The sequence below is a fragment of the Oncorhynchus clarkii genome, chromosome 26 (genome assembly GCF_045791955.1).
Source record: "Oncorhynchus clarkii lewisi isolate Uvic-CL-2024 chromosome 26, UVic_Ocla_1.0, whole genome shotgun sequence".
In the NCBI taxonomy this organism is placed as follows: Eukaryota; Metazoa; Chordata; class Actinopteri; order Salmoniformes; family Salmonidae; genus Oncorhynchus; species Oncorhynchus clarkii.
In genome coordinates this window covers 7536172-7558917 of record NC_092172.1, presented here as the reverse complement: position 1 = coordinate 7558917, position 22746 = coordinate 7536172, and the positions used below count along the sequence as shown (strand labels likewise).

The following is a 22746-nucleotide window of genomic DNA, read 5'->3' as shown; positions in this document are numbered from 1 at the left end:
CCATTAATCCCAAGATGCATTTTATTCAAAGGATTAATGAACTGCATTTTATTAGAAGGAAACGAGCAAAATAAATGTCCATGTTCCATTAATCCCCAGTATCAGTGGACAAGCAGCAGAGTCAGCGAATCAGCAGCCTGTGAGAGACACTGATAAGTCATGTACACTTAACGACCCTTCCGCTACAACCGTTAATTCAAATAAGTATGAGACAGGGAAATGAAATACTTGATAAGAAACTGAGCAACGGCTCTTTTTGGGGTAGTTACTATGGATCTAGGAAAATTGCTGGCAGGCATCAAATTGGGAAGATCGAGCACAAAAGTGGATATCTCATATGGACTGTTCTTCTTTCTCATGCCGGGAGGTAGATAAACAGTATGTGTATATTTCCAAAGACCATATTCTGGTGTGTAAACAGTGCAGTTGATGGACTGGTGTGCTGAAAGAAAAAATGGATGAGAGAGAGAGAGGGAGAAAAAGGGGATATTCTATTCACTCACTCCCTCAGGCAAAAATAATATATCTGAGAGACAAATTGAGTGCATGACACTTAAAATCGCTGGAACGGCAGCCCCTGACATGCTACTGCTTTCAAACCTGTCAAATTGTCTGCTTTACAACAAGCACACCAGGCAGTCGAAGAGACCTGCCCAAATCCCTAAAGGAGGAAGACAATCTGTGTCTTCTCTTATTTGCATAAAACCGGGGGGGGGAGGGTTTATTATCTTAAGATATAACATATAACATTGAGCTCTGCAAATATCACCAGAATGATTCAACATTAGACACATGCATATGTTATTTTGACATAAGCTTGGACAGGCCCAACTCAAACCTGTGTCTGAGCCAGTAATTGGGTATGGGCACTGTTTGCTTATTCATAATTGTCTTGGATAATATGTAGCAGATGAGGTTCGTTAGCAAGCACAGTACGACGTCCAGCTGTAGTGAGTGCAGTTTTGCTAGAATCTCCTTTAACACACTTAGAACAAGACTAAGACCTGGAATAGAGAAACGTTTGGACAGAGCTGAAGCCTCAACTGTTTTGCCAATGGTCTTAAAATGCCTCCATAAAAAGGAATAATGAGAGCTCTTCCTCAGGGCTCCTTTACCCAGCAGTCTCTGGGTGACTGGCCTGTTCTCCTCCAGCTGTTCCAAACTCCGGCGGGCACAGATCCGCGCCACTGCTCCACCTCACGACAGTTAAGAGGCATTTATGGGATACCAGTATGTGATGATGATGATGGATGACGATGATGATACACATTAAGTACTATAGAGAGAAGATGCTGGATATCATGAGTGTGCATCTGGTTTTACAAGTCCCTACATTTTCTGCTTCAAATGTAAGAAAGCCACTGTGTAAAGTGAGAAGCAGGAGCGGGATAATCAAGTTGAGGATAGATTTCCTGGGGTACCGGTACATGTGAAACCCTGGTTCCAGCTGGACCACTAATCAAAGTCTGCATTTAACCTGATGTAGACCCTGTACTAACTACCTGCACCATTAAGAGTATTTGGCCCGTGAAAAGCGTACATTTTAGACCTCCAAGCACACTAGCCGTGAATCTGAAAGGAAGTTGAAGTATACAATCCAAGAAAAGCTGGCAAGAACAGAATACATGGTGGGAGTAGGGTCAAACTTTCAGGAGATAGATAAAGAAATAATATCGACAGTATTAGGACCAAGAGGGGGAAAGTTATTATTTTATGAGACTATTTCCCAAAACAAGGCCACTCTCTCTCTCTCTCTCTGTCCTGATCTCATTTCAGTTTCCTCAGCAACAACACGTCCCTGCTCCCGGAGCAAAGCTGCTTACAGCACAGCATGCTTGATAAAATAAAATAAAAAGTCAAATTGCATTATTTCTCATGCTGCTATTCTATATAATAAAACAGAAAGGCCACACCAGGCATGCAAAATTGAATTAAAAAATCAAACCCACAACAACCACCTAAACCTGCCAGCGAAATTGGGCTGTAAATACAAAGTTCCACCCAAATCCCCCAAAAACTAGGACAATGGAAGACAACGGAATGTGAGATATTTTGGTGAGGGATGACCAGTAAACTGAGAAATCAGACAGTCAGAGACGGTGAGTAAGTCTGTGCAACAGCTGAGATTGACAGGCTTGCTGCTGTTAGAACACAGCTGTTTCGATTAGGCTTTCTAGGATGATTGGCCTCTGCCCAACTGGTCCCAGTGCCTTCTGTTGCTAAAGAAGTTACTTTGACTACACTATGACCAACAGATCTCTGCTTAGACTGTACTCCACTTGTGGGGCAAACTACCACATTTCCACTCAATTGGCATTTGGTCAAGGTATAACGGTGGCTATCAGTACAAACCTGTGGACTGTAGTAAAACAAATATGAATCAAGAGGATGGTCATCATCAAAGAAAGGGCTTACCAATCCCCTCAACAGTCGATCACCCAAAACGGCTGACAATCATGGTTTGCTCTGATTCATGTCAAACTGAACGCAGTGAGACATTGATAGGCTGTTTTGGCTTGGAGAGAAATCACCAGTAAAACTGAAATGTGGATGGGGGGAAAAAAGGACACTTCTTCGAGAAAACAAGCAGCCTTAAATTGTTTTTCATCCGAGCAGAAAATTAAATATTATGGGTTGCAAGGAAAAGAAAAACAAATCATTGATTGAAGAAGGATGTCAGGGTTCTCGTGAAAACGTACAGAGCGAGGAAACTGCCTCTTCTTCGGAGAAGCCTGCCTGTGGGCAAATCAGGAAACATTGCTCTCACGCTGCTTTAGACTGCCAACACATATGAGGTGCCGGATATTCAAATGCAGATGTCTCAGTAGCGAAGACGACGTGGGCATCGTTGCTGATCCATCTCTACTAGGTATCCTAGAGAGAGGGTGTATGTACAGCAACATGCTGCCTCGCTACTGAGGTAGTGCTGCAATTCGAGGTCCGGCCATATACGAGCTCCTGCTGTAAAACCCCCTTAGACATGTTTGATCATGTCATTTACACAACACAAGAGAATACAAACACATACGCATCCTGGGATTCTGGTCTTTATTCCCCTCTTTCAATGATCCCTGCTCGACAGTGTAGTAGGAGATGAGTCACTGATTGCAGCACAACTGTTTCTACCATTAGTAAACACACAGGGATATAATAATTGGTCTCCCGAGTGGCGCAGCGGTCTAAGGCACTGCATCTCAGTGCTAGAGGCGTCACTAAAGAAACCTTGGTTTGGATCCAGGCTGTGTCACAACTGGTAAGGTGTGGCGCACAATTGGCCCTGCGTGGTCTGGGTTTGGCCGGGGTAGGCCGTCATTGTAAATAAGAATTTGTTATTAACCGACTTGCCTAGTTAAATAAAGGTTACATTTTTTAAAATTAATTTAAAAAATCATTTGAAAAATACGCTTTCCCCAATAGGGATGTGGAGTCTATGCCGCAGTGGTGTACAGTATGTGTGCCTGTGAATGAGGCAGTATGTCCATGGGGAGTACTGTGAGTGTTCTTCCTCTTGTGATGTTTGTTTGGTTATTATGCACCTGTGGTGCTCTGCGTGTGCAGGAATGATATTACTGAATTTTACAGATCACAATTAGGGCTTCACAATTATACATGCGGTTGTAAGTCTCTCTTGCATGTACAGTGATTCTCTGGGTAAGATGATGGTTGGATCATTAAGAAAGGCTGACATAAATTAGAGACAATTTTGCTGTTGATGAATTGCAACGTCTTTAGGGGTGGTTTTAGATGTAAATTCCCCAAATTTCCTCTTCAAAATCAGATAACATTTGTCTAGTCTTAACTATTGCTGTTCGTAAACTTTTGGTTTGTCACTAAGGTTTGTCATTTCTATGTGTAGAAAACAGTATTTGTTCATAATGCACATTTGACTGTTGTTGGATGATATGATTTTTGTTCTTCGAAGTAACAAAGCAGGCCCCGGGGGGCTAGGGAGAACACATCATTCTTCCACTAACACCAGACAATGTATTTCAGACAGCCAGACAGAACAGAGAAGAGCATAACGAAGAAACTTTATGAAGAGTGAGTGAGAACACGCTCCTCTGACTTGACTTAGCTGATGACAGCTGGCTGAATAAGTCAGTGGGCGCTCCATCGATCCAACTCTCCCTGCCCTGCCTGCCTGCCGTGGGTGTGTGCGGAGCTGCTGCCTGCCTTCCCGAACGCCAAAGGCTTTAAAGCCATGAGCACTGGGACTCTCGGGCCATTACGTAACCACACAAATGAGGGGATTCTTGTCCTCAGCAGCAGAAACATATATTTATCTAAAGCAGGGATAGAAAACACACTAATTGGCTATTCGTTTTTTTCACTGTTTCCATACAAATGTAAAACAAATACATGGCATGTAGAGAAATGTGCTATGGGAGAAATCTAGCCACAGGCCACTCCTGATGTAAACATACTGTGGTAGTGAGAGAAGAGGTAGTGAGGACAAACTTAGTTCTCTAAGCCAGGGGCAGGTTGCACTGTGCGAGAGGGAAGGCAAGAAAGAGAGAGAGGGAGAGAGAAACCGAGGTACTATACAAAGAGTGTGTAGTGCAGACTCACACAGGTCTGCAGATGACTAGGTCTCCCTTGTTGGTACCGTAGGCAAGACCCAGGCCAGGTTCTGGGAGCCAGCGGGCCGAGTTGATGCTGACGTGTCTCCGCTGATCAGCGGCCATGGGGTACACCACATCAAACATTCTCTGGAGGGAATGGGGACATATGGAAATAAATCAATTACAGCCACAGCAAAGAGCATCACTATTGTCCTAATATGATACAACCCCAACATCTTAAAAAACATGTTATTTTTTCAAGTCATTTTATTGCATTAGCGCCATCTTCTAATGAGCTTTATTTTTCACATTCGATTAGCATGTTATCACATATTAATTCATTTCATGTTAATATATTGGTTATCGATTATCCCGATGATTCAGAACCTGATACATAATATGTTACTAGTGTGGGAATAGCAGAACAATACTAGAGCTTTAGTCTGTCTGCTGAAGTAGAGCCGCTCCTTAGCGGTTGGCTGTTCCCTCAATTGAATCAAGTTCAGGAGGGACGTTGTTGGAGTGCTCATTTAAGAGCAGCCACCTTGGCTTGTCATGCTAATTCTCAATATGACTAGCCAAAACTGCTGCTATGACAACCATATCAGGTGACAGACACGGGTACTACTTCCTGCCTCTGCGTTGTCTGCCTCTAACCTTGTGAAGCAAAGATGAATGACCACATATACCTGTCTGTCCACATCTGCATACATTTTACACCACTCAGACAAAATAGGGAGAAATAACAAAGGAGAGGGGGAAAAGGCTGTTTCATTCATCTTCAAACGTAGGAGCAAGACAGAATAATTGGGGATCTGCATAAGAGCTGTCAGCTCAGAGAACCTCGGACTTTCTACGCTGCCATAACTTGGGCGGTGTGTCAGTTGTGCTCTTAGGGAATGCAAAATGTTCAACGTAGAAATTCAGAACACATCTAACACGGTCCCCTTTTGCTATGATATGTAAGAGTCATAATTTTAATTTTGAACAAAAAATAACAAGTTACATGTACTACCATTCAAAAGTTTGGGGTCACTTAGAAATGTCTATTTTTTGTCCATTAAAATCAGATCAAATTGATCAGACATATAGTGTAGACATTGTTAATGTTGTAAATGACAATTGTAGCTTGACCAGTCTCAATGTCAACAGTGGAGAGGCAACTCTGGGGTGCTGGCCTTCTAGGCAGAGTTGCAAAGAAAAAGCCATATCTCAAACTAGACACTCTAATGTACATGTCCTCTTGCTCAGTTATGCACCGGGGCCTCCCACTCCTCTTTCTATTCTGGTTAGAGCCAGTTTACGCTGTTCTGTGAAGGGAGTAGTACACAGCGTTGTACGAGATCTTCAGTTTCTTAGCAACTTCTCGCATAGCCTTCATTTCTCAGAACAAGAATAGACTGACGAGTTTCAGAAGAAAGGTCTTTGTTTCTGGCCATTTTGAGCCTGTAATCGAACCCACAAATGCTGATGCTCCAGATTCTCACCTAGTCTGAAGGGCAGTTTTATTGCTTCTTTAATTAAAACAACAGTTTTCAGCTGTGCTAACATAATTGCAAAAGGGTTTTCTAATGATCAATTAGCCTTTTAAAATTATAAACTTCGATTAGCTAACACAACATGCAATTGGAGCACAGGAGTGAGGGTTGCTGATTATGGGCCTCTGTACGCCTATATAGATATTCCATGAAAAATCTGCCGTTTCCAGCTACAATAGTCATTTACAACAATAACAATGTCTACACTGTATTTCTGATCAATTTGATGCTATTTAAATGGACAGGAAAAATGTTTGAAAAAATGACCAAAAAACCCCAGCGTTGAACGAGAAACTGAAGATCTCGTACAACGCTGTGTACTACTCCCTTCATAGTTTGAGAAACAGACACCTCTCACCGCAACTGGCAGCTTCAATAAATAGTACCCGCAAAACACCAGTCTCAATGTCAATAGTGAAGAGGCGACTCTGGGATGCTGGCCTTCTAGGCAGAGTTGCAAAGAAAAAGCCAAATCTCAGACTGGCCAATAAAAATAAAAGATTAAGATGGGCAAAAGAACACAGACACTGGACAGAGGAACTATATATAAAAATTAAAAAAACAGGTCGCTAGGTGTAGGCTAGATCATAAGCAAATAGGTCAACTGGGATACGACTAAAGAGATAATCGGGGTGATTTTTCCACAAATAGACAGGTATTTCCCTTTCCATGGTAGCAAGATTTCATCTATTTTTGCTAACTTTCTATTAACATTCATCGGAGTGAGATAATTTCTTTCTTTCCGCATATGAATACCGAGTATGTCCACATCACCATCAGACCATTTCATTGGTAAACTGCACGGTAATGTAAATGTTGTATTTATTTGTGATCCAACACTCATAATTTGGTTTTAATCAAGAGAGGATAGAAAAAGTATCTAGATCCTCCATGAGGCTGCAGAGGGATCTAAATTGTGGATTTAAAAGAAAAGAATCACCAGCGTACAATGACACTTTTGTTTTTAAGCCCTGGATTTCTAAACCCTTAATATTATTGTTGGATCTGATTTTAACAGCTAACATTTCAACGACAATAATAAATAGATATGCCGATAGTGGACAGTTTGTTTTACTCCTTTAGACAGTTTCAAACTTTGAGAAGTAGCCATTATTTACTATTTTACACAAAGGGCTACTATACATGATTTTAACCCATTTAATAAAAGATTATTCAAAATGTAAATATTCCAGGTATTCATAAACTCCTCTCACTGTCAACTGCATTTATTTTAGCAAACTTAACGTGTAAATATTTGTATGAACATAACAAGATTCAACAACTGAGACCAACTGAACAACTTCCACAGACATATGACAAACAGAAATGGAATAATGTGTCCCTGAACAAAGGCGGTGTCGAAAATCAAAAGTGACAGTCAGTATCTGGTGTGGCCACCAGCTGCATTAAGTACTGCAGTGCATCTCCTTCTCATGGATTGCACCGGATTTGCCAGTTCTTGTTGTGAGATGTTACCCCACTCTTCCACCAAGGCACCTGCAAGTTCCCAGACATTTCTGGGGAGAATGGCCCTAGCCCTCACCCTCCGATCCAACAGGTCCCAGACGTGCTCAATGGGATTGAGATCTGGGCTCTTCGTTGGCCATGGTAGAACACTGACATTCCTGTCTTGCAGGAAATCACACACAGAACGAGCAGTATGGCTGGTGGTATTGTCATGCTGGAGGGTCATGTCAGGATGAGCCTGCAGGAAGGGTACTACATGAGGGAGGAGGATGTCTTCCCTGTAACGCACAGCGTTGAGATTGCCTGCAATGACAACATGCTCAGTACGATGATGCTGTGACACACCGCCCCAGACCATGACGGACCCTCCACCTCACAATCGATCCTTCTCCAGAGTACAGGCCTCGGTGTAACGCTAATTTCTTTGATGATAAACGTGAATCCGACCATTACCCCTGGTGAGACAAAACCGTGACTCGTCAGTCTTGTCTGGTCCAGCGACGGTGGGTTTGTGCCCATAGGAGACGTTGTTGCCGGTGATGTCTGGTGAGAACCTGCCTTACAACAGGCCTACAAGCTGTCAGTCCAGCCTCTCTCAGCCTATTGCAGACAGTCTGAGCACTGATGGAGGGATTGTGCGTTCCTGGTGTAACTCGGGCAGTTGTTGCAATCCTGTACCTGTCCCACAGGTGTGATGTTCGGATGTACCGATCCTGTGCAGGTGTTGTTACACGTGGTCTGCCACTGCGAGGACGATCAGCTGTCCGTCCTGTCTCCTTGTAGCGCTGTCTTAGGCGTCTCACAGTACAGACATTGCAATTTATTGCCCTGGCCACATCTGCAGTCCTCATGCTTCCTTGCAGCATGCCTAAGGCACGTTCACGCAGATGAGCAGGGACCCTGGGCATCTTTCTTTTGGTGTTTTTCAGAGTCAGTAGAAAGACCTCTTTAGTGTCCTAAGTTTTCATAACTGTGACCTTAATTGCCTACCGTCTGTAAGCTGTTCGTATCTTAACGACCGTTCCACAGGTGCATGTTCATTAATTGTTTCTTTTTTTTGTTGAGTTTATATAAACTCCAGCTATGAACACCAGGCCTGGTTTCCCAGATGTTTCATTGTGTTCTATTGTTTCAAGTACTTGCCTTATATTACTTTAAAGTACTTTACTTCCGCTTGGTGCATTTTCCCATATTCCATCCAGTTTGCTTTATTTTTAAAATATATTACACTTGATCTTGATTAAGTTCCTCTATTTCTTTTTGTTTTTCCTCTAACTTATTCTGACCCTCTAGGGTACAGTTTTTATTGCTATCTATCTGTACTGTTAGTGCTTCCATTTTCTTTGTTAATATGGACTCTTGACCTAAATTGCTTTTGTTTTAGAGATGAGTACTGAATTGCATGGCCTCTGAAGGCACATTTAAAAGTGTCCCATACAATAAGTGGATCGGCTGTACCTATGTTATGTCGGAAAAAGTCAGTTATAAATGATTTTGTCCTAGTTAAAAACAAGTTATCATCCAATGGGCTTCAATTAAATTTCTAATATCCTCTCCCACATGCAAATTATGTAAGAGTAATAACATAAATGCCAATCATGTGATGATCCCAGCCAAGTTATTAACGTGAGACCAAACGCTTTGAGTTCACTTCAAATCAGAGATGGGCTTTCATGCGCCGTGTGGCAGCTTTAAAAACAAAAGCAATATTCAACATGTGTTCAATTAGATTTAGCTAATTATGGCTCTCTTCAGACCATGTAACTGTTCAGTTAGAAAACTTACGTCACAACAATTTCACCACTGGCAATGTGAGAAGTTTGGAGTTAGAAGAGTTACTGGTGCTGTTTCACAGTGCTGTTGATCAACGATCATCAAGGCTGTAACAGCAGACAAGTTCCTCTGAAAGAGGTGGTCAGCCAAAGGGCCATGAGAGATCAAGAGGTCGACTTAAAGACTAAATGAGATGTGCATAACCATGATTCTACTTGGGGTCGAGCCACAGAAGTTTCTCAATTACACTTGCTCACTTTGCACTGCTGGAATATAAAAGGCTAGAGCCAGCACCTGTGAAAAGTCTCTGATTGTAAAGCCCATTTTCTACCCCCATCTTGTTTGGAAATAAAGATATTTGGTACCTTCAGAATCCAGTTAAAGTAGAGTCAATGCAGACTCTGCCAGCACTGGTTTGATTGTTTGGGGTTGCTAATCTGGCTGGCCATTGTGAGAGGGCTGGAGCTGCGAGGGTATTATTGAGCTACTGTGCTGCATTGAATTGTAATGTCTGTCTCACGTTCCTGCTCAGTTGGTTAGAGATAATGGGGGGGGGGGGGGGTCTATTGTTCTCATCGCCACCCAAATGATGGAGTTAAAGTAGCTATTTATAAAGAGTCGTACTCTTTGCCAGCCAGAAGAAGCTCATCATTTACAATCTTCTTTACCTCCAGATGTGGGAGGTTTCATTTGGTTACTGTCACCCTGAAGATGCTTACAGATTATTTGGGTCTAGGTTCTTGTGATGAAAGCACAAATAAATGGCATATAATACCTTGTTGTTCCTGAAATTCCAAAGGGTTAACGTTGGCCAAACTCACCCTCATGGAAGTCTCTCCACCATGGGGCTGCTGCAGGCGTAACACTTGCGCTACCATGTGGTCTGTGTTGTGATGGAGCAGGATCCTGCGAGAGGCCAAGCCCACCATCACGTAGTGGCCCATTGGGGACAGGCTGACAGAAATGGCATTAGGACCTAGACAAAAAAGAGATGGTTAGGCTACTTTATGTTGAGCATGGATGGGTTTGGCATATAAACTTACCGTAAAGCAAATGTTGAACACCTTTTGTCATGGTTTTACTTGAGGGCCTAAAAACAGTATTTACATTCTGTCTGAAACACTCCATACTGTAAATTGCTTTATATATAATTGGGATTGCATTCTGAGTGTCTCTTTTGACTAAGCAGCTATAAATAACAGACAACATGAACCATTAAATTAAACTGTCCTGCCTTCTCTGATGCCTTAGATGCCTGCTACTGTACAAGCAGGCTAACGCAAGTCATGTTGAATTTCCTAACAAACCAGTGAAGTATTTCTTAATGAATGGTTTTAATGGTTTTGGACGACAGATGAATGTTTGTTCCCACTTGAGAAACATACGGTAAAACAACCTCTTTCATTAAAGGCAACCATTTGGAAACCGATATTATTATCCAGTTAGGAATCTGGATTATATCCAAAATGGAGAGTCCCTCTCTGTTAAATGCAGCCTGCACCTGCTAAAAATCTAAAAGGTATATTTTGTGTACTTGATTAAACTATTGCCTAGTCTTAATGACTGGTAAGTGTTTGTACTGCTCGCAAGAGTAGATTAACTGTGAATTACTGTGTTCACAGCTACTTTGGGTCCAGACCTGCTCTAAATCATTTGTTTTGAATTTATGGCTAAGCTAATTAAATAGGCCTCCCACATTCCCATATCTACTTACCACCAAAAAAATGGTTGCTTAGATTAAAGCTTTAATTTGCCTTTTTCAATCTTCATGCTTAATACGCCACAATACTGCTGAAATACAGTGCCTTGCGAAAGTATTCCGCCCCCTTGAACTTTGCAACCTTTTGCCACATTTCAGGCTTCAAACATAAAGATATAAAACTGTATTTTTTTGTGAAGAATCAACAACAAGTGGGACACAATCATGAAGTGGAACGACATTTATTGGATATTTCAAACTTTTTTAACAAATCAAAAACTGAAAAATTGGGCGTGCAAAATTATTCAGCCCCCTTAAGTTAATACTTTGTAGCGCCACCTTTTGCTGCGATTACAGCTGTAAGTCGCTTGGGGTATGTCTCTATCAGTTTTGCACATCGAGAGACTGAAATTTTTTCCCATTCCTCCTTGCAAAACAGCTCGAGCTCAGTGAGGTTGGATGGAGAGCATTTGTGAACAGCAGTTTTCAGTTCTTTCCACAGATTCTCGATTGGATTCAGGTCTGGACTTTGACTTGGCCATTCTAACACCTGGATATGTTTATTTTTGAACCATTCCATTGTAGATTTTGCTTTATGTTTTGGATCATTGTCTTGTTGGAAGACAAATCTCCGTCCCAGTCTCAGGTCTTTTGCAGACTCCATCAGGTTTTCTTCCAGAATGGTCCTGTATTTGGCTCCATCCATCTTCCCATCAATTTTAACCATCTTCCCTGTCCCTGCTGAAGAAAAGCAGGCCCAAACCATGATGCTGCCACCACCATGTTTGACAGTGGGGATGGTGTGTTCAGCTGTGTTGCTTTTACGCCAAACATAACGTTTTGCATTGTTGCCAAAAAGTTCCATTTTGGTTTCATCTGACCAGAGCACCTTCTTCCACATGTTTGGTGTGTCTCCCAGGTGGCTTGTGGCAAACTTTAAACAACACTTTTTATGGATATCTTTAAGAAATGGCTTTCTTCTTGCCACTCTTCCATAAAGGCCAGATTTGTGCAATATACGATTGTTGTCCTATGGACAGAGTCTCCCACCTCAGCTGTAGATCTCTGCAGTTCATCCAGAGTGATCATGGGCCTCTTGGCTGCATGTCTGATCAGTCTTCTCCTTGTATGAGCTGAAAGTTCGACCAGGTCTTGGTAGATTTGCAGTGGTCTGATACTCCTTCCATTTCAATATTATCGCTTGCACAGTGCTCCTTGGGATGTTTAAAGCTTGGGAAATCTTTTTGTATCCAAATCCGGCTTTAAACTTCTTCACAACAGTATCTCGGACCTGCCTGGTGTGTTCCTTGTTCTTCATGATGCTCTCTGCGCTTTTGACGGACCTCTGAGACTATCACAGTGCAGGTGCATTTATACGGAGACTTGATTACACACAGGTGGATTGTATTTATCATCATTAGTCATTTAGGTCAACATTGGATCATTCAGAGATCCTCACTGAACTTCTGGAGAGAGTTTGCTGCACTGAAAGTAAAGGGGCTTAATAATCTTGCACGCCCAATTTTTCAGTTTTTGATTTGTTAAAAAAGTTTGAAATATCCAATAAATGTCGTTCCACTTCATGATTGTGTCCCACTTGTTGTTGATTCTTCGCAAAAAAAATACAGTTTTATATCTTTATGTTTGAAGCCTGAAATGTGGCAAAAGGTCGCAAAGTTCAAGGGGGCCGAATACTTTCGCAAGGCACTGTATATATTTAAAAAAACGTTTATTTGACCTTTATTTAACTAGGCAAGTCCGATAAGAACAAATTCTTATTTACAATGACGGCCTACCCCGGCCAAACCCTAATCCGCGCTGCCCTATGGGACTCCCAATCACGGCCGGTTGTGATACAGCCTGGAAACGAACCAGGGTCTGTAGTGACGCCTCTAGCACGGAGATGCAGTGCCTTAGACCACAACGCCACTCGGGAGCTCAAAATGGGACTTAAGATCTGTAAGATTGATATGACAGCACAGAACAAATATTTCGAAGCACTCCTTAAGGGGGGGAGATATTTTGGGGCTTACTACAATTATATTTCATACATGTATGGTCATGTGAAATTGTCCTATAAGACCCCATTGAGTTGTTTGGCTGCCATATTGGAAAAAGGCCTCTGGGGTTAATGTGGAAATTCTGAGATGGCCCAGTATCTACAAATCTTTTTAAAACACTTTTTTTTCTAGTTGTGTGTGCAATTTGGTGCCTCTATCACCAAAGTTACAATCCAAAAACATAGCGGCCCCATTACTAGGGATGGGCACGGTTATTTGAATACTCGAAAATCCGAGCGGACGTTAGTCTTCGATTACCTGCGAGGGTGTATTAATTTACTATATATCTGATATTGCAACATACAAGGATATACCAGGACATTCAACATTTGTATAAAACAAAAGTTTCCCAGTTTTTATGAGTGAGCCCCATAAAAAAAACTTCCGGTAGCCTAGGCTACACACTTTTCAAGCATGTAACTTACTGTCGTCAATCAAAGCAGCACTACAGTCAGAGGCTCCATGCATAGAAAGTAAAGTGGGAGATTTCTAATCCATACAAAATGGAATTACAGAATTAAATTGGCTAAATGAGAAGGGGCAGGCTACAATGATTAACCAACGGGTAGGCTGTTGTTTAATATGGAGTTGTTGTAGACAAGGACGGGGATCGCAGCAAAATTGCATAAATGATCCTTGCTAGCTAGCAAGCTGGCTAATTTAACTGGCTAGTGTAGCTAGCTAGCTAGCTGGCTAATTTAACTGGCTAGTGTAGCTAGCTAGCTTCTTCAAATAGATGTGATGCAGTCGAGACAGACACTACCAGATGAGGTGATAGGTTGTCTATCACAGCAACAAGTTTGTCTAATTTGTGCGAGTCAGTTTGGCTACTTTCTCTCTTTCTATCTCCCTCCGTGTCAGACACACCGGCCCCTGCTTTTGGGGGCCTGGCTCATGGACTATTTATGGGCCACAGTGTTACTTCAGAACAGGGGTGTCAAACTCATTCCGTGAAGGGCCTAGTGTCTACTGGTTGTTTTTTTCTTCTTTCCTTTCAATTTCAATCAAGTACAAGGGAGGAGAAAAAATCTCGCAGGCACTCCGGCCCTTCGTAGAATTAGTTTGACACACGCGCTCAACAGAGACAACGACTCGCCGAATCGCTTGGAGTAGAGCATCTCTCCCAGGTTGTGAGGCGCCAGAGAGTAGATAGCCAGGATGCCCTCGTCTGGGAAGCCCTGCTGGCTGCTGGGTATGAACACGGCCAGGAGCTGCCCGTCTGCAGAGATGTCACAGCTGGCGTCATTGTAGATCTTGCAGTTCTGCACCAGCACGTTGACCGAGGCTGCGGTGGAGGAGACAAGACAGATGTGAGTGTTGTTTCACACATCTCCCGCTGTGTACATGTCTGGTGCACATCAACTATACGAAAGAGGTCATGTTGTAAAAACAGGTGAATGTCTACGAAGTTGGAAGGGAGAATGCAAGGAGAAGAAAAGGTTGACATTAGCATTCAATAATATTAGCATTCAACCATAAATGTTTGTTAACAATACTGGTCATATTAGTCACACTCAAGTAAGTCCTAAACTAGTTCACATTGCGTTGACATAGTAAATTGCTTAAAAAAAAATTAAAAAAGAAAGAATAGTTCCCATTTCCAATAAACTTCCAGACAGCATTGCTAAGAAAACAAATGCTAATTTCAGTCTGTTCAGAAATATTTACCGAAAGTGAAGACTTGAAAAAGGCATTGAAAATGTATTTTGGTATTGATCTTAATGTTGCATTCCAACACCTGGCATCATCCCTTACTGTCTCCCCAGAGGAGACAACGATCCAAAACATGATTAAGTCATGTCTCAAAGAAGGCTGAGAGCGGCGGCTATATGAACACGTAACTCCCCTCCAAGTGTTGAGATACTGTAAGGAGAAGGGAAGTAATACTGTTAATGACTATACTGACAACCTGATGAATTGATGGAAATAGGCTTAATAAAATGCATTCCATTTTTAGAGGGGAAACTATCCACAAGCACATTGGCAATGTCATGCAATTTAGATTGTATCAGCCATTCAACATCAACAAGAAAAAAAACAGCTTTCCTAAAAGCTAAGGGTCCCAAATAAGAGTATAAAACAGTGTTTATTTTACAAATAAAGGGTGCCCTTATGGCAAGCTGTGCCAAAGAGAACAAATGGGTCACATACAGCAGGCAGTAGAGGGATATAATCAGTTAGCTGCTAGCAGACCATGCTCCAGTTCCTCTAGCTGATCATTCCCTGCCTACACCTTGGTTGAGAGAGCAGAGCTCTCCTTCCAATAACCTAGCCCAAGAATGCCTGTCATGGAACCAATACCCGTGGTCTATTTGGGTCCAGTGAGGACAATTGTGATGGCTGGTGAGGGAGGGGTGGACAGTGTGCATAGTGTATGGCCCATACAAGGGGTGATAACAGCTGCTTGTGGGGAAGATTCAAGCTGGGCCATGATAATTAAGTAAAGCAGTGAAGTAGTAGCAATGTAGGGCCGGGGCCTTGGGGGCAGACCCTGTGTTTTCCTCTGTGACAGCTTTATGAGCTCAATCCATCTAGCACAGCTAAATGGACAGAGTGGGCATGCCACGCATGCCTAGTGAAGCAGCAACTTGTGTACATCCATTTGTCCTTTCACAAACAAATACACTTTGTATAGGGTACACTGTATGCAATGTATGAGTAACAGAGAGTTGAGCACAGTTGTCAGTTAAAATGTTGAGAAAGTTCACTTGCCTCCAGATAACATTTGTCTACACGGTTCTAGATTTCAGTTATCTCCTGTGGCTCCGTATAAATTAGAACATGTAGGCTATATTTAAAAACCACTTCAAAAACAACTGCCAAAAAAATACTGCCAAAAAGCAGTACAATTCCCATGACTTAGACTGCCCAAGCATGAAATTGTTTTAGCAACAACAATATCAACAACAGCTAAATACATTAATGTAAGTGGAGTAACCATATTACTGTAGCAAGAAACCATTATTACATTTTCCCTTACTGTTAAGTAGCCTAATTAAAATTAATGGCTGGCCATTCTGACAAACAACAATCTTAAGCAACAATAATCAAAATGATTGGTGTTTGCGTAAGATGTATTTAATTGTCTCGTACACAGAATGTGGGATAAGTGGAGGATTGTCAAAATGAAAAGGGATACTTTTCATTGTCACGCAATACACCTTCACAATTAAATGCTAAACTAATACATTTATTTACGGCAAAATTAAACCTCAAAGCCTCTCAGCAACAAAATTGGCCCAGCTAGCTGCTAATACTGTGATTGGCATTTTAAGAGAACAATCTATACTATGCCACTGGGATGAGATGTGGCAAACATCCATAGGACGGATGGCTTTGTCTGGTGAGGGAACCGTGGCATTGTTTCACAAACTGTTCTAGGCTTAGTGAATATTATAGCTGACCTGGTTTTTCTTTTGAAGGCACTCTCTTGTGCCATATCCTGTCATCGATCAAATCGACATCGCTCGTCCGGCACGGCCATACCATTTCAAACAACACTTTACATGTTGTGTTTATATTTTTCTTCAGTGTAGTGAATCCTAACCCTAAACCTTTTCCTAACCAGCTACGACAAGTCAAATCTGACGTTAATTTGACTAAAACTGGATCCCTTCTAGCCACAACCGACTGGCCCTGGTGTTTGTAGACAGCCATTTTTATTTTTGTTATTAGGCCTGGGTTGTATTTGAGTGGCCTAGATTGCAATTGAAAACAGCTGTGTTTTGTTATTTATTAATTCAATGTTTCATTCATGTTCCTACATGTTCATTCGCAAATTATATTAGACAAATATTATATTTTGAAGATGTATTTCATTACTGTGTAGGTGACTTGTTCTTCTAGGCCAAATGTTTTTTCTTATCTAAATAATATTCAATTAGGATTTGCAGCAGGGATGAAGATGCAAAGGGCAATGTTTTGCTTTTCAATAATAAAAACATGTCATGTCGGTATAAGAACATCGTTCTACTTCATTTTATTACAACTTTACAGGCAAATTTCTATTCTGTGAATTACAATAATCTACATGTGATTTGGAGCACAGTGGGTGGACGCCCTAACGCGTTACACACCCAACGCATATGGATGTCCGGTAAATTAGAATCCTGCCGGTCACGTTGTCCAGCGCCAAATTTTCCTGACGCAAACCCTGATGTGCATGCCTATCCATTGAACGCTAATGACCCCTGCTGCTGCAGATGTACTAGTGGACTGGTCAAAACAGCAGAGACCGCAAAGAAAGTGGGATTCATAATAATACGTCACAATAAATGAGGATGACCTAGGAGAGCCTGTAAGTTGTTCCATCACTGCTAATGTAGAGAACCAATAGCCTACCGAAGTGCTTTTTTAAACCATATTATTGTTTGCCCTAGAAGATAAAGATACAGGATAATGACTCAATTAAGCAGCAACACACAGACGTTCAACTTAACTAACATCCCACACTGTTATGTAATTGCACTTTTTCTTTGCAATATGTCTCGCTGAATATGTGCATTAGCATATCAGCCAGTCTGCATTTGGCAAGAACTACGAGATCAAGATGGGGAGAGCCATATGCAGTGACTGTGATTGTATTTCAGACCCTCTGCTTTTAATCATTGCTGAGAAGCTCCACACACACACACACCGGTTAACGCATCTCTTCCTCTTTCCCAAACAGCTGTTACAGTTCATTGTTAAAGGCACCACCCACATCAATTATATATGAGCAGCATTCCGGAGAGGGCCCATAGCCCAGTCTGTCTGTGGAGCTTAGTGGAGAGCCATACACACCACATTGAGTTCACAACTTACTCTCACAGAGGAGGAACAGGGAACATCTGCTGTACTAGCATTCTGAAATTAAGTTCTTATTAAGTTATCATTATTGCTTTTACATTATTTACATTCATTCCGGTAATTTACCTAGTCTTTTTTCCATAATATAAGCGTTGAGCTTTTGTTACAAATGCATAGGTCAGATTAATTCAATATTGTTTTAATTTGACATGTTCTAACTCTTGACTTCAGTTCAGGGCATCCCTGTTTGAATTCTATAACACATCAGTATTAAAAATAACTTTTCAGATTAGATGTCAATAGCATATTGCCCTATAAGCTCATTATAGGGCTCATGGCCCTGGGTTTGAACTCCTCCCTATGTAACTGGATCCTGGACTTCCTGACAGGCTGCCCCGAGGTTGTGATGGTAGGCAACATTACATACTTGTCACGGATTTTCAACATGGGTGCCCCACAAGGGTGCGTCCTCTGTCCGCTCCTGTATTCCCTGTATACCCACGACTGGGTGGCCACACACAGTTCCAACTCCATCATCAAGTTCCCTGACAGTAATAGGCCTGATTTACAATAATGACGTGACAGCTTACAGGGAGGAGGTAGGTACTCTGACGACGTTGTTCCCATGCTTGACATGCCCCCAACCTCATCAATGGGGCCACTGTGGAGACGGTCAGTAACTTCACATTTCTCGGCGTACACATCTCAGAGAAGCTGAAATGGTCTAACCAAACGGACACCGTGGTGAAGGCACGACAGCGACTCTTCAACCCATGCATGTGTAGAAATTCGGTCTGTCCCTGAGGGCCCTCACAGGGTTCTACAAGAGCACCATCGAGAGCATACTGTAGGGCTGAATCACAGCCTGGAATGGCAACTCCACTGCCGCGGACCGCAAGGCTCTTCAGAGGGTGATACGTGCAACCGAACACACCATTGGATGCACACTGCTTGCCCTACAGAAACCAGAAACCAGACACCAGATTTCACAGGAAGTCCAAGAAGATCATCAAGAACCCCAGCCACGCCCTGCTCTCCCTGCTTCAATCCCTCAGACAACACAGAAGAGTCATGGCAAAAACTGGGAGACTGGCGAATAGTTTCTACCATCAGGCTGCAGAATAGCCACCACTATCAGCTACCTGCTCCCCCCTCACGCCTGCTTGTCCCCCTATGGATATCCCACCCACACTTCCCCTATGGACATGTCTAAAATCACATTGCTGGGAGTGGGTGAGTCACATCTCACCAACCGGAGGTATATTGTTGGGCAAAAAAATACAAAAATAAATAAGGGCAGGGTCCCCCAACTGGCAGCTCGCGGGTGATTTATATGGTCCCCCAAGTTTTTGAGCAAAAATAAATATACTTTCTTTTTCCTTTTTTGGACATAAGACCGTAAAAACACCAGCAAATCAGCTGCAAGTGATTTTAATTTAGAAAGTCTGTTCCAAAGTATTCCCACACATAAGAGATACAGTGCCTTCAGAACATTTTCACACCTTGACATTTTCCACATTTTGTTGTGTTAGAGCCTGAATTTAAAATGAATTAAATTGCAATTTTTTTTGTCACTAGCCTTCACATAAAACCCCATAATATCAAAGTGGAATTATGTTTTTCAAAATTTTTACAAATGAAAAATGAAAAGCTGAATTGTCTTGAGTCAATAAGTATTCAACCCCTTTGTTATGGCAAGCCCAAAATAAATACAGAAGTAAACGTTTGCAAAGACACTGTGTACAATAATAGTTTTTAACGTTATTTTTGAATGATTACCTCATCTCTGTACCCCACACATACAATTATCTGTAAGGCCCCTCAGTCGAGTAGTGAATTTCAAATACAGATTCAACCACAAAGACAAGTGAGGTTTTCCAATGCCTCGCAATCTATTGGTAGATTAAAAAAATACAAAATAATAATGTATATCCCTTTGAGCATGGTTAAGTTATTAATTACACTTTGGATGGTGTATCAATACAACCAGTCAATATAAAGATACAGGTGTTCTTCCTAACTCAGTTGCCAGAGAGGAAACGTTTAACGGCTGTAATAGGAGAAAAGTGAGGATGGATCAACAACATTGTACTCCACAATTGTGTACTCCACAATACTAACCTAATTGACAGAGCGAAAAGGAGGAAGCATGTAAATAACACAAATACACCAAAACATGCATCCTGTTTGCAAGAAGGCACTAAAGTAATACTGTAAAAATGTGGCAAAGCAATTCACTTTTTGTCCAGAATACTAAGTGTTATGTTTGGGGCAAATCCAATACAACACATTACCAAGTACCACTTTCCATATTTTCAATCATAGTGTTGGCTGCATCATGTTATGGGTATGCTTGACATCGTTAAGGACTGGGGAGTTTTTCGGGATAAAACATAAATGGAAGGGAGTTAAGCACAGGCAATATCCTAGAGGAGAACCTGCTTCAGTCTGCTTTCCACCAGGCACTGGAAGATGAATTCACTGTCTACCAATGATCAAAAACCAATCTGACAGAGCTTGAAGATTTTGAAAATATTAAAATGGGCAAATGTTCCACAATCCAGGTGTGGAAAGCTCTTAGAGATTTACCCAGAAAGACTCACAGCTGTAATCGCCACCAAAGGTGTTTCTACAAAGTACTGACAGTGCTGTGAATGCTTATGTAAATTAGATATTTATGTACTTCATTTTCAATACATTTGCAAACATTTCTAAAAACATGTTTTCACTTTGTCATTATGGGGTATTGTGTGATAATTAAAAAATATATATATTGATTTTGAATTCGAGCTGTAACAACAACATTTGGAATGGGTATGTGAAGGGGTATGAATACTTTCTAAAGGCACTATATATGTGATCGTGTAAACAAGGTTTGAAAATGATTATTATTTAGTCAAATATCATATCTGTTTGGGCTTCTTGTAGTCAACAAAATATTTGCAGTCTACAAATTATGTTCCACCACACTAACGATCCACTCAAGAAAAAAAATCATCCCGTGGATGAATTTAGTTGATGAAGCCTGGTCTAGGGAACAACATAGGCTTCAGCTTTCTGTATTCTGGGATAAGTTTCCTGTTTCTTCGATTCTTATTTGATTACCCCCCCCAAAATGAACAATCTTTTAACATTGCCCAAGTTTGGACAATTAGCATGGGGACCAAACACTCAAGTTACAGACCTTTGGTACGTACAGAGGTGAATTAGAAGTGAAATCCTCTATAAAAGTCATGGCTTAGTTTGAGGATAATGTTCTTTCCCAATGTCTATTGTAGATAAGGGGTATAATGATACGCTGAACCGCTAGGAGTACACTACAGTAACTGCCGCTGGCTTCGGCAAAAAAAAAAAACTTAAAATAGACACGGTTACGTAACATATTACAACCTTTAAAATAATAGCTTGTCAACAAAACCCTCAAACACGGAATGTTAAAGAAAACGAAACCCAGAAAAGGTGCTTGATTGGGCACTGAATGCATTAGAGCAGAATAACTCAGTGGGTTTTATATTTAGAGGTGGTGTTCTGAGCAGAGGGCCTCTGCTCTCTGTCTTTGACCTGATGTCAGGAATAACCTGGCCTGAAGCAGAGTAATAACCAGACCATGACACTATGTGAGCCTGATGATAAACAGAGCCACTGAATCTCCCATACCCTTAAGTATGGGACAAAAGTAGAATGCACTCAGCATGGTCCTGCGGGGATAGTACTGTGAAATGAAACAGACCATTAAGACCAGTGGCGGGCAAGATGGACAGAGAGAGAAAGCATTACAAGAATAGCAGTCAGTGCTGGGCTTGGATCTGAAACAATCCCCACGGAGGAATGAAAGATGGAAAGAAAGGCAGGGCATATCTTTATGAGTAGGCCTAAGTTTCTTGTTCCACCCCAACAAATCGCCATCCCAACCAATCGACAACTTCAACAATGTTAGTCCACTCACAGTTGCTGATTTCAGGTAGGTTGTACTTGGTGAAGTCCCACCACTGGAGGCGGTAGGTGGTGTTGGCGATGTTACTGGCCACAGCTGACTGACCGTCACCAATAACCGCACCTAGGAGAAGAAAACAGAGAAACAACAAAAATATGCACAAATCACTTGGCATGACTGTCCTGTGAGGATCCAAATAGGTCAGGGCAGCTTGGCAATGAATGACCTCAACCAGACCCTCTCTCACCCACAGAGGGGGGAAGGAGGGAACTGGTGGGGGGTTTGACAGTTCACACCCTGTTGTAAATCAAGGAGAGAGAACATTCCTCTCCAAATTCACACAGGAATGTTCCTTTGTCTACACAGACAGTTTCCTACTAATACATTCAAAAGTGAATACTGGAACAATATTTCTAACATATAATGTGGGGAATGGTCAGAGACGATCTAAAGAATAATAATGTCATATGGGTTGTTATTTTGTGATGTCATAAAAAAAATGTTAGAAAGGAAATACTGTAACTTGAAATCTCCATCATCTACGTTGTGTATGAAATATGGAATTTGATGAAAGTATTTTTGTTAAGATATGGATTTGATTTTAGGAGCCAGCAGGGGATCATTTTTTTCTATAAACTTTGCACAGTAAGTAGCCACAGCCAGTGAGGTCAAAGAACGTGTCAGCCGGACGGAACCGTCCCTTTCGACCAGAGTGTATAAAAGGATTGGAAAAGAAATGAACATTTAGACCAGAATTAACATTTAGACCAGAAAGGTGTCGAGCTGCAGCTCACGTCCAAAGTGGTTCGAACTCTGAAATCTAAAAATGAGGTAGAGACGATAATGTCACCTCCCGGACAATGACAGCGGATCAGCTGTCCAAAGTAAAGTATCTAGAAAAGCGAATTTAAGTGGGACCATTCTA

At 41.6% G+C, this 22746-nt stretch overlaps 1 pseudogene; it reads right to left on the bottom strand.

Annotated features, from left to right (window-relative positions):
- Positions 1–22746, bottom strand: part of LOC139385295 (activating molecule in BECN1-regulated autophagy protein 1-like) — a 148077-nt pseudogene that overhangs the window by 76203 nt on the left and 49128 nt on the right.